We start from the raw sequence: 11,733 nt of genomic DNA, 5'->3' as shown, positions 1-11,733 counted from the left end.
TTAGCCTTGATGCTCCTTCTATTATAAACTGCAGAAACACAGTGGGGGTGCACAGATTTTTTCTCTGACCACACTGCTTCAATTCTAGTTCCCAGCTGCCTTTCTGGAAGGAGGCCACCTAACTCTCTTCTCCTTGTTTGTTTCTCAGGAACAGAGATGCCCTGTGTGTATGTTGTGTGCTTTCTGGGTCACATGATATTTTTGTATGTTGAATCTGAGTAGATATTTTCACTCTGTTTTTTAGTTGTCTTCATCTTCTAAACAGGTAAGATAGAATCAAAAAATACAGATTCAAATGTACAGGTTCACTTTTTAGGACTGGCACTGACTTGTTTATGATGCCTGCTATGGCAATTAGGATGAGAACAGAGGCTTCTGTTTGCTGCACTGCATCAAGGGTCCCAAAATATGAGAGTGCTCTTGTGCAGAGAAACTGGCACTGAAAACTGAAGGGGGTAGTTGGGCAATCACACAGATTTCAGGCCAGTGCTTTGCAGCTTAACAGGCCTCAATTTAATTCCCAGTTTTCTAATTTATTTCATTTTTATTGTGACTTCAGCAAGCTTCCATGTTTCCCTGCTCTTGTTTTATAATCTGCAAAGCCAACTTAAAAACAGCTACTGTGGTCAATTGTATGACTAGTGAAATCTTCCTTGCAGGAAGATTTTCTTTATCTACCCAGGAACGGCCTTCTGATTGGCTTTCGACAAAATAACAAGAACTAAAGTTCCATGAGGAACCTCTGAGTTCCTAGGACCTTCCGGTTAATAGTTCTTTCTGGTTCCTTTTTCTGTGTTACAGCACCAGCAACGTCCCAGACAAGAACGTGTCAGTCTATGCTCAGGGTGACAGAACCACGAAGCAGAGTCACAATGTATTCAAGATGCAAAGCTCGAAGAAACGCACCCATTATGTGTTAGTCACAAAGATTTGGGGATTCTTCTGCATATAACCCATTCTAAGCTATCAGATACACCTGTCTTGTAGTTGTGAGGATCACAGACAGGTATGTACCACAGTAACTTAGCTAACCTGCCATATAACAAACAACAGGAGCAATGCTATTGTGCTTATCACAGACGGTCTCCAGGTATGCTGATATGTCAGGAGGACTTACTTTTATTTCTGTATCTCACCCCTGCACACAATTTGGTCTATTCTTTACAGTTTTAATTGGATGATAGTCCCCAAAGACTCCAGGATAATTCCTTTTTCTTTCAAAATTTTACTTAATTTAAGGAGAGATTAATAATGGAAGAAAGATGGATAGAGGAGTGGAAAAGAGAGGAAGAAGGTGATAAGGAGACATTTTATGAATCACAAATCATTATTTTCATTTATTAGTTTATATTTTTAGAAGATTTCTGTAGTTCTATTGGAAAGGCAGAGTTAGAGAGAGAAAGAGAGACAAAAAGAGAGCTCCTCCATCTGTTGGCACACTCCCCAAACAGAATCAACAGCCAGAAGTGAGCCAATTTAAAGCCCTTTCTGTGGTTCACCCCTGCCCATGCATGAACAGGACTCCAAGCACCTGTACCAATTCCTACTGCAAATATAGGTGGTGGCATGAAGAAACGGAGAACTCTGTGGCTTGTCATGCTGCCTGAATGGCTGTCCATAGACACCCGCTAGGCATAGATGCAGATGCCCAGATCAAGAGGCCAGTCTAACACTGATCATGTCAGCAGCAAACAGTCCACCATCCATTCATGTAATAAAGGTATGGCTCTGTACACAAAGGATCCTGATGGTGTGAGCTTAGGTATGTCTACCTTCTCTGTAGTCTTGAAAATAGATGTTGTCCAAATGTGTAGGGACGGCAGAACATAGAGAATGAGAGAGGAAAGTAAAACCAGAACATGGGTTCAGTATTACTAAGAGGGAGAGGAAACCAGTGTGGTGCCCACTGTAGGAATTAACCCTGTTTTTTGAATGCTACTCCAAGAGCAATCTGCAGCTCACAAAACTCAAACAACTTGAGCAAACTCAGGCTACGCTTGATAAGCATCAAGGTCTATAGGTGACATTGTCAGTGTGAAAACTTCAGAAGGTAGGGAATACTTTGGAATAGTAATGTCTGAGTCAGAGGAGAAAGAGACTTGCACGCTGCAGGCAGAGTTCTATAGAAGAGAGTGGTAAACGTTGGAGTCTGAAAACACCTGCTGCTTAATTATCACAATAGATGCAAGTGCCTGAAACTTTCCTAAGCAGCATCAAATACTGTACCAGGTTTAGGGCTGGAAATAAGACCAATCCCATACCATAGGTGAAATGTTGCTTGCTGACACCAGTGATCCGAAGCCAGGAGGCTAGAGTCTCTCCAGGATCTCCACACAGGTGCAGGGTCCCAAGGCTTTGGGCCATCCTCGACTGCTTTTCCAGACCACAAGCAGAGAACTGGATGGGAAGTGTGACCACCGTGGTTATAATTGACACTCATATAGAATACTGGTGCATGCAAGGCGAGGACTTTAGCTGCTAGGCTACCGTGCTAGGCCTCCACTTAATGTTTTCAAGAGTTTTTGCAGCTCCAAAAGACATCATTTTAAGATTTCAAAAAAGCAACCCAATATAAGGTCAAGTTCAAATTGGAGGTAACACAGACTTTGCTATTGGAGAATGAATGTTTTAAAACAGAAATTAGGGAGACTCGCAAGATGGCCAACATAGGAGGATGGTTGTGAGGGAGCTCACAGACAGAGAGGGATAGAACGTGACAAAAGTGTAAGTGGAGCAGCATAGAGCTGCAGAGAGAGGAGCGTGAAGTTCCCTGGACAGTGTGGAGTCAAAAAAATCCACACAACTCGGAAGAGCACCCAGGAAAAAAACAAAACAATATAAAACAAAAGGCAGGGAAGACGGCGTTCTGCTCCAGACCTGCTGAGTCACGTTTAAGTGAAGCCACCAGGAGCCGCAGCTGCAGCCACAGCCGCAGCCGCAGGAGACGCAGGAGCCACAGAAACCGCGACAGCCACCGCACCCACCACAGACGCTGCAGCCGCCACACCTGCCGCACCCACTGCACCCGCCAGGAGCCGCACCCACGGCATAGGTCCTCGCCAGCGGCAGAAGCAAACTGCAAGAACCTGAGGTTTGAGTGAGCTGGGTAGGGGTGGCAGTGGGTCGAGGCTCCTGGAGTTAACCCTCCAGGGGCATGCACAGAGCCTGAACATCCTTGGTGCTCATCTCTGCACCCCTCCCCCCCGGAGATTCCAGCATCTGGGGACGCAGGACAAGTGCCTTGAAACTGCCAAAACTGTGTCTTGGAGGTGACGCACAGCAGTCCTGTGCGCTGAGGAGAAGGGCAGAAGGCGCACTGAATGCTCCCCCGTGCCTTGTGGACTGGCACACAGCTGGGTGGTACTGACCCACAGGAACCCACGCACGCCTCTGGGCTGTGCGGACCCGGGCGCGCCTCTGGGCTGGGCGGTACCTTGCCAGCACTGGGGTGGGCGGTCCCGTGCCAGCGCTAGGGCAGGCGGTCCCGCGCTGCTAGGGTGGGCGGACCTGCACAGGAGGCGCTTCCAGAGAGTACCTGGAACACCCCATGCCCTACAGTCCCATGCTTGCGAGACATACCAGGAGGGCACTGGGGACCCGCTTGCAGGAGGTGTTCCCAGAGAGCACCTGGAACCTCCATGCCCTGCAGTCCCTGGCACTGTGGACACACCAAGAAAGCACCTGGAATCCTCCGTGCCCTGTGATCCCGCGCACAGAGGGTGCGCACAGAGAGTGCCTTCATTCCCCCACGCCCTGTGGTCGCATATGTGTAGGGGACGAGCTGAGAGTGCGCTTTGAATCCGCTGGGCCTTGGAAGTGGCACCCTGAAGTCTAGTGTACTGGAGACACACCAAAAGTGCCTTGAAAATTCCCGCACCCTGCTACTCCATGCCTGCAGGCTCCGATCTCTGCAGGATAGTGCTTGGAGACCCCTCAGCACGCTGGTGCCTGGGTCTCTCAAAAAGAAACACCCCACCAATAGAGGATCAAAAGCCAATGCCTATTTCGGAGATGCAAGATGAAGACATGGAAGATCTACCAGACACGGAATGCAAAAAAATAATGTTAAAATCTGTCAGAGACAATGAGAAGAATTGGGAGGACTTCAAGGAATTCAAGAACCACATAGTCACAGAAATACAACAAATGAAAAGTAAAATCCTTGACTTAGAGCACAAAATTGAGAGTCTAACCAACAAAATAAATACAGCAGAAGAGAGGATCTCTGAAATGGAAGACACGCAAAATGAACATACCCAGCTCATTAAACAGCTAGAGACAAGTCTGAACAAAGCCAATAAGACCATATAAGAAATGAAAGACAACCTCAGGAAATCAAATATTGGGATTATTGGCCTTCCTGAAGGAGTGGAAAGAGAGTCAGGAATGCAAATGGCACTTGACGAAATTATACAGGAAAACTTCCAAAACATGAACCCTGCCCAAATCCAGGACGGTCAGAGGACTCCCAGCAGATATGACCCATAGAGATCTTCACCCAGACATATGGTGCTCAAGTTCCACTCCAACGAAGACAAAGAAAGAATCCTAAGACAAGTACGAAGCAGAGAAAAGATCACATACCGGGGAAAACCAATCAGAATCACTGCTGATTTCTCTGAAGAGACCTTACAAGCAATAAGACAATGCACAAAGATCTTCCAAATCCTGAATCAGAACAACAGTCAACCAAGAATATTGTACCCAGCAAAGATCTCATTTGTATCTGAGAACGAAATCAGATACTTCCATAGCAAAGAGAAATTAGAAGAATATGCCTGCACAAAACCAGCTCTACAAAATCTCCTTAGAAATGTACTAAATCCAGAAAAAATGGAGGAGACAAATCATAAGCAAAGATGGCAAACAGGAAGGTCTCCCCACTGAAGTCCACACAAGGAGGGGCAATTACACAGATATCAACACCCACAAAAACACATACGTATGGCAGGGCAAAATCGCAACCTCTCAATTTTAACTCTTAGCAGAAATGGCCTGAACTCACCAATCAAAAGGCATAGATTAACGGAATGGATCATCAAACAGGACCCAAGTATCTGTTGCCTACAAGAGACACATCTAACCAGAAAAGACACCAAGAAGCTGAAAGTGAAGGGGTGGAAAAAGATATATCATGCAATGGACGAGAAAAAAAGGCAGGGGTAGCTGTCTTAATTTCAGATGATATGGACTTCAATCTTACAAGCATCAAAAAGGACAGGGAGGTCATTATATAGTGGTGAAGGTATTGATCCATCAGAAAGTAATTACCATCGTGAACATATATGCACCAAATCCCAACGCGCCTAGCCACGTGAAGCAGTTACTTACAGACTTAAGGGGAGACATGGATATGCACACAATAATTGTGGATGATCTTAACACTCCGCTAACAACAATAGACAGATCAACAAAACAAAAACTCAACAAAGAAACAACAGAGCTCATACAAACAACAGAACAACTGGACTTGGTAGACATTTATAGAACTTTTTATCCTAAGACCACAGATTATACATTTTTTTCAGCAGTGCATGGCACCTTCTCCAGGATCGACCACATGATAGGACACAAAGCAAACCTAAATAACTTCAAAAAGATAGGAATCATACCATGTACCCTCTCAGACCACCACGGAATGAAACTGGAAATCAGCAATTCAAAATGCCCCAGGAAACACAGAAACTCTTGGAGGCTGAACAATATGTAATTAAACAAACAATGGATCAGAGAAGAAATTAAAGATGAGGTCAAAAAATTTATGGAAACCAATGAAAACTCTGACACAACATTCCAAAGTTTGTGGGACACTGCCAAAGCACTGCTAAGGGGTAAACTCATCGCAACTGGAGCTCATGTTAAGGCCCAAGAGAGGCGCCAAATACAGGAACTAAACACACACCTCCAGGAATTGGAAAAACAACAGCAGCAGAGCCCCACACACAATAGGAAACAAGAAAAATCATCAAAACAAGGGAGGAAATTAATCAGACAGAAGTTAAAAAAACCATACACAAAATCAATGAATCAAAAAGCTGGTTTTTTGAGAAGATAAACAAAACAGACACCCCACTGGCCTGACAAAGAAAAAACAAGAGAAAGCAAGAATTAACAGCATCAAAGATGAAAAAGGCAACATAACAACAGACACTGCAACTATTAAGAACATAATTAGAAATTACTACAAAGCACTGTACTCCAACAAATCAGAAGACCACCAAGAAATGGAAAAGTTCTTAGACTTCTACCACCTGCTAAAACTTAGCCCAGAGGCAGCAAATGACCTGAACAAACCCATCACTGAAGCAGAGATTGAATCAGTGATTAAAGATCTCCCAACAAAGAAAAGCCCAGGCCCAGACGGCTTCACTACAGAATTCTACAAAACATTCCGAACAGAGCTAACCCCAATCCTCTACAAACTCTTCAAAACAATTGAAAAGGAAACAACTCTTCCAAACTCATTCTATGAAGCCAACATTGCCTTAATCCCAAAACCGGACAGAGAACCAACAGAGGAGGAAAACTACAGACCTATCTCTCTGATGAACATTGATGCTAAGATTCTCAACAAAATCCTAGCCAACAGAATTCAAAAACACATCAGACAGATCATTCATCCGGATCAAGTAGGATTCATCCCTGGAATGCAGGGATGGTTCAACATTCGGAAATCCATAAATGTAATACACCACATCCAAAAATTGCAAAACAAGAATCACATGATAGTATCAATAGATGCAGAAAAAGCTTTCGACAAAATCCAACACCACTTCCTGCTAAAAACCCTAACCAAGGTAGGCATAGATGGAAAAATCCACAACATAATCAAAGCAATATATGAAAAACCCAACACCAGCATCATACTGAATGGAGAAAAACTGGAACCCTTCCCACTGAGATCTGGAACAAGACAAGGATGTCCACTTTCTCCACTACTATTCAACATAGTCCTAGAGGTACTCGCTGAGGCCATAAGACAAGAAAAAGAAATCAGAGGAATCCAAATGGGAAACGAAGAAGTTAAGCTTTCGCTATACGCAGATGACATGATTCTTTATGTAGAAGAGCCAAGAGACTCAATACAGAGACTACTAGAACTTATACGAGAGTTTGGTAGAGTGGTAGGGTACAAAATTAGTGAACAAAAATTAACAGCCATAGTGTATGCGAACAGCCCCAAGATGGAAAAAGATTTAACCAGCAAGATACCATTCAAAATAACAGAGAAAAGTATGAAGTATCTGGGAAATAAATCTAACCAAAAATGTAGGAGACCTATTTGAAGAAAACTACAAACTACTTAAAAAAGAAATTGAACAAGACCTCAAAAGATGGAGTAACATCCCATGCTCCTGGATAGGTAAAATCAATATCATTAAAATGTCTATACTGCCAAAAGCAATATATACATTCAACGCAATCCCAATCAAATTGCCCAAAACATTCTTCACAGATCTGGAAACAATGATTCAAAAGTTCATCTGGAAACACAAAAAACCACGAATAGCTAGAACCATCCTGAAGAACAGGAAGTTAGCAGGGGGAATCACAGTTCCGGACCTCTGGACGTACTATAGGGTAGTGGTTATCAAAACAGCATAGTACTGGCACAAAGATAGAGAGGAAGACCAATGGAGCAGAATAGAAACACCAGAAGGGAACCCACACAGATGCAGCCAAATAAGCTTTGACAAAAAGACAAATGACAATCCAGGCAAATGGAAAGGTCTCTTCAATAAATGCTGTTGGGACAACTGGTTGAGAGCCCGCAGAAACCAAAAAATAGACCCACATCTCTCACCATACACTAAGATCAAATCTAAATGGATAACAGATCTAAACCTACATCCAGAAACCTTCAAACTTTTGGAAGAAAATGTTGGAAATACTCTGCAAGATCTAGGGGTAGATCCAGACTTCCTAAAAAGGACACCAAAGGCAATAGCAATCAAGACCAGAATAAACAAATGGGACCTCATCAAACTAAGAAGCTTCTGTACAGCAAGGGACATAATCAACAAAGTAAAAAAGCAGCCCACAGAATGGGAGAAGATCTTCACGCACTACGTAGGTGATTGAAGGCTAATCTCCAGAATATACAAAGAACTACAAAACAACCAAAATATCAAAACAAACAAGCCACTCAAGAAATGGGCATGGGAAATGGGCAGACACTTCACAAAGGAACAAACCCAAATGGCAAATAAACATATGAAAAAATGCTCAAGTTCCCTGGCAATAAGGGAAATCCAAATTAAAACATCAATGAGGCACCACCTGACAGCAGTAAGACTGGCCCACATGAATAAAAGCACCAACAACACTTGCTGGCGAGGTTGCGGGGATAAGGGAACCCTACTCCACTGGTGGTGGGGCTGCAGGCTGGTACTGCCTCTATGGAAATCAGTATAGAGAACATTTAAACAACTCAAATTCAACATACCGTATGATCCAGCAATAGCACTCCTAGGAATATATCCAGAACACTTGTTTTATGAGAAACCAACATGCACTCCTATGTTCATAGCAGCACAATCAGTAATTGCAAAAACATCGAAGCAGCCAAAATGCCCATCAGCAGAGGATTGGATAAGAAAGCTATGGTTCATCTACTCCATGGAATACCACTCAGCTATTAACAAAAAACCAAAATGCAGTTCTTTGTGGCCAAATGGGCCAAACTGGAAACCATAATGCTAAGGGAAATAAGCCAATCCCAAAAGGTTAAATACCACATGTTTGCCTTAATTTAAGATGATATGATGTTATGTATAACATGTTATGTTATGTATGTTATATGTTGTGTATAAACTAAAATTGAAATGTCAATGAGGTGGTCACAGACGGTGGTTAAGAACTTGCATTTATTTTTAACATATTGGTTACTCATTACCATGTCAATTAATTCCATAATGATGTAAATTTTTGCTGCTGGTATGTTGGAGATTTTAATTGATTGGGATGATACTCTGCTGGCTTTGTCTTCAAACCAGAGAGGGTATACCTAAGAAGCCATTGAACTTGACTGGACAATAAGATGCTGGACTCTATGCTTGGTATATGCTTGCAATGAAAGAATCTTGACTGAATTTGAACTGTAATACTGCAACAAGGTGGAGGAATCCACCATGGGGGGAGGGTATGGGGAGGGGTTGGGGGAATCCCAGAACCTATGAAACTGTGACACATAATACAATGTAATTAATGAATAAAAAAGTTATCAAAAAACCAAAATTATAAATTTAACTGAAATTTATTTATAACAAGAAAAATTCTTTTTTTCTACACTTTTGTTTATTATTTCTAAAAGAGTACTACAACATATCAACTGCTTAGCATTTACATTATAATAATTATTCTAGAGATGATTTAAAGTATACCAGAGGATGTACACAAATTATATGCAAAGCTTAGATGCAAAGTTATATGCACAGACTACAATGTATTATTGCAAGCATATACCAAGCATAGAGTCCAGCATCTTATTGTCCAGATAAATTCAATGGTTTCTTGGAGAGACCATCTCTGTTCTAAAGGCAGAGCTGACAGAATATCATCCCAATCAATTAAAAGCCACAACATAACATCAACAACAATTTACAGCATTATGCAATTAATTGACATGATATTGAGTAACCACTATGTTAGAAAATACAAGTGCTTAACCATATCCTGTGACTACTTCATTAACCTTTCAATTTTAGTTTCTACACAGAACTGGCTGCTATACACCTTAAAATGGCAATAGGGTACTATTCAGCTGTCTCGTGTCTATTTTCATTTTAGTATTTAGCAGTTTGTAGTGTTGAAGCATAATTTTGCTGAACTTGGCAGATTTTAGGATAGTCCAAACTGACTTATGACTCTAACAAGGCATATGTCAACAGTTGAAATACAGAACAGTTTTAGGAGGGGTGTGCAGAGAAATCTTTAATATCCTAGTGAGGAGTAACTAATCTTTGTGTCCTACTTAGTAAGGTATGTGTGAGTGCATGCTGACAGATTCCTGTCTGGTTCTAAGCTTTCCTTGTTGTTCCTATCTATTCTAATGTGTGTGTGTGTGTGTGTGTGTGTGTGTGTGTGTTTTGGGGTGGGGGGCTCAGGAGAAACGCTGATGGTCATTGCAAGAGAGGGTGGAAATCCAAAGTTGCAACTAAGTAAGGATGAGAGAAAGCTCCTCCCCCGAGTCCCAAAGGAAGCTTACTGTTCTCTTTCTGCGGACAGCTCGGGGGCTCCTGCTGTTGTTCTGATGACCTTGGATCCTGTGAGGAAGGATTTGGGCTTCTTCCATCCCATGTGGTAGATCCAAATGGGGGTAGATGACCTCAGAGTTCTTGGCCTCTGAAGGCGTTTTCTCAAATGCCTTCTCTGCATCTATTGAGAGGATCATATGGTTTTTATTTTTCAATTTGTTGATGTGATGTACACATTTATTGTTTTGCGGATGTTGAACCATCCCTGCATGCCCAGGATGAATCCCACCTGGTCCGGGTGAATGATCTGCCTAATGTGTTGTTGGATCCTGTTGGCTAGTATTTTATTGAGGATCTTTGCTTTTATGTTCATCAAGGATATCGGTCTGTAGTTCTCTTTTTCTGTTGTTTCTCTTTCTGACTTTGGTATTAAGATGATATTAGCTTCATAAAAAGGGCTTGGAAGGATTGCCTCTCTTTCTATTGTTTGAAAAAGCTTATGTAAGATTGGGGTAAGTTCCTCTTGAAACATTTGGTAGAATACAGCAGTGCAGCCATCTAGTCCAGGACTTTTCTTGGTTGGGAGGGCTTTAATTACTGATTTAATCTCAGTACATATTATTGGGCTGTTTAGATTGCTAATTGCTTCTTGATTCAATTTTGGTGGATTGTATGTGTCCAAAAATCTATCCGTCTCCTCTAGGTCTTCTGATTTGTTCGCATATAGTTGCTTGTAATAGTTCCTGATGATTCTTTGTATTTCCGAGGTATCTATTGTTTTATCTCCTTTCTCATCTCTGATACTATTGATGTGTATTTTCTCCCTCCTTTCTTTTTTAAAGATTTATTCATTTTATTACAGCCAGATATACACAGAGGAGGAGAGACAGAGAGGAAGATCTTCCATCCGATGATTCACTCCCCAAGTGAGCCGCAATTGGCCAGTGCGCGCCGACCCGAAGCCGGGAACCCGGAACCTCCTCCAGATCTCCCACGCAGGTGCAGTGTCCCAATGCATTGGGCTGTCCTCAACTGCTTTCCCAGGCCACAAGCAGGGAGCTGGATGGGAAGTGGAGCTTCCGGGATTAGAACCGGCGCCCATATGGGATCCCGGGGCTTTCAAGACGAGGACTTTAGCCACTAGGCCACGCCGCCAGGCCCCCTCCTTTTTTTTTTATTAGTTGGGCTAGTGGGGAGTCGATTTTGTTGATTTTTCTCAAAGCACCAGCTCTTTGTTTGGTTGATCTTATGTATAGTTCTCTTGGTCTCTATTTGGTTTATTTCCTCCCTTATTTTGATGATTTCTTTTTTCCTACTAATCTTGGTATTGTTTTGTTGTGTTTCTAGTTCTTTCAGCTGTAAGGTTAGCTGATTTACTTGGTGCTTTTCTAGTTTCTTGACATAAGCACTGATTGAGATGAACTTCCCTCTTAGCACCACCTTGATTATGTCGCATAAGTTTTGATATGTTGTGTTGATGCCTTTATTTGTTTCAAGCAATTTTTTAATTTACCCTTTGATTTCCTCTCTAACCCAT

At 42.3% G+C, this 11,733-nt stretch overlaps 1 protein-coding gene across 1 annotated transcript in view; it reads left to right on the top strand.

Moving 5' to 3' along the window:
• The first annotated feature begins 803 nt into the window (after nt 1-803).
• Nucleotides 804-11,733, top strand: part of LOC131478359 (cytochrome P450 2J1-like) — a 74,212-nt gene continuing 63,282 nt past the window's right edge. Inside the window, exon 1 of the mRNA XM_058657267.1 lies at nt 804-1,006. The gene's annotated coding sequence lies outside the window, so the exon portion shown is untranslated. The remainder of the gene's footprint in view (nt 1,007-11,733) is intronic.

Source organism: Ochotona princeps, chromosome 2 (assembly GCF_030435755.1).
Source record: "Ochotona princeps isolate mOchPri1 chromosome 2, mOchPri1.hap1, whole genome shotgun sequence".
Classification (NCBI taxonomy): domain Eukaryota; kingdom Metazoa; phylum Chordata; class Mammalia; order Lagomorpha; family Ochotonidae; genus Ochotona; species Ochotona princeps.
Note: the sequence above shows the minus strand (reverse complement) of the source record. Positions and strands in the feature narration are given on the sequence as shown.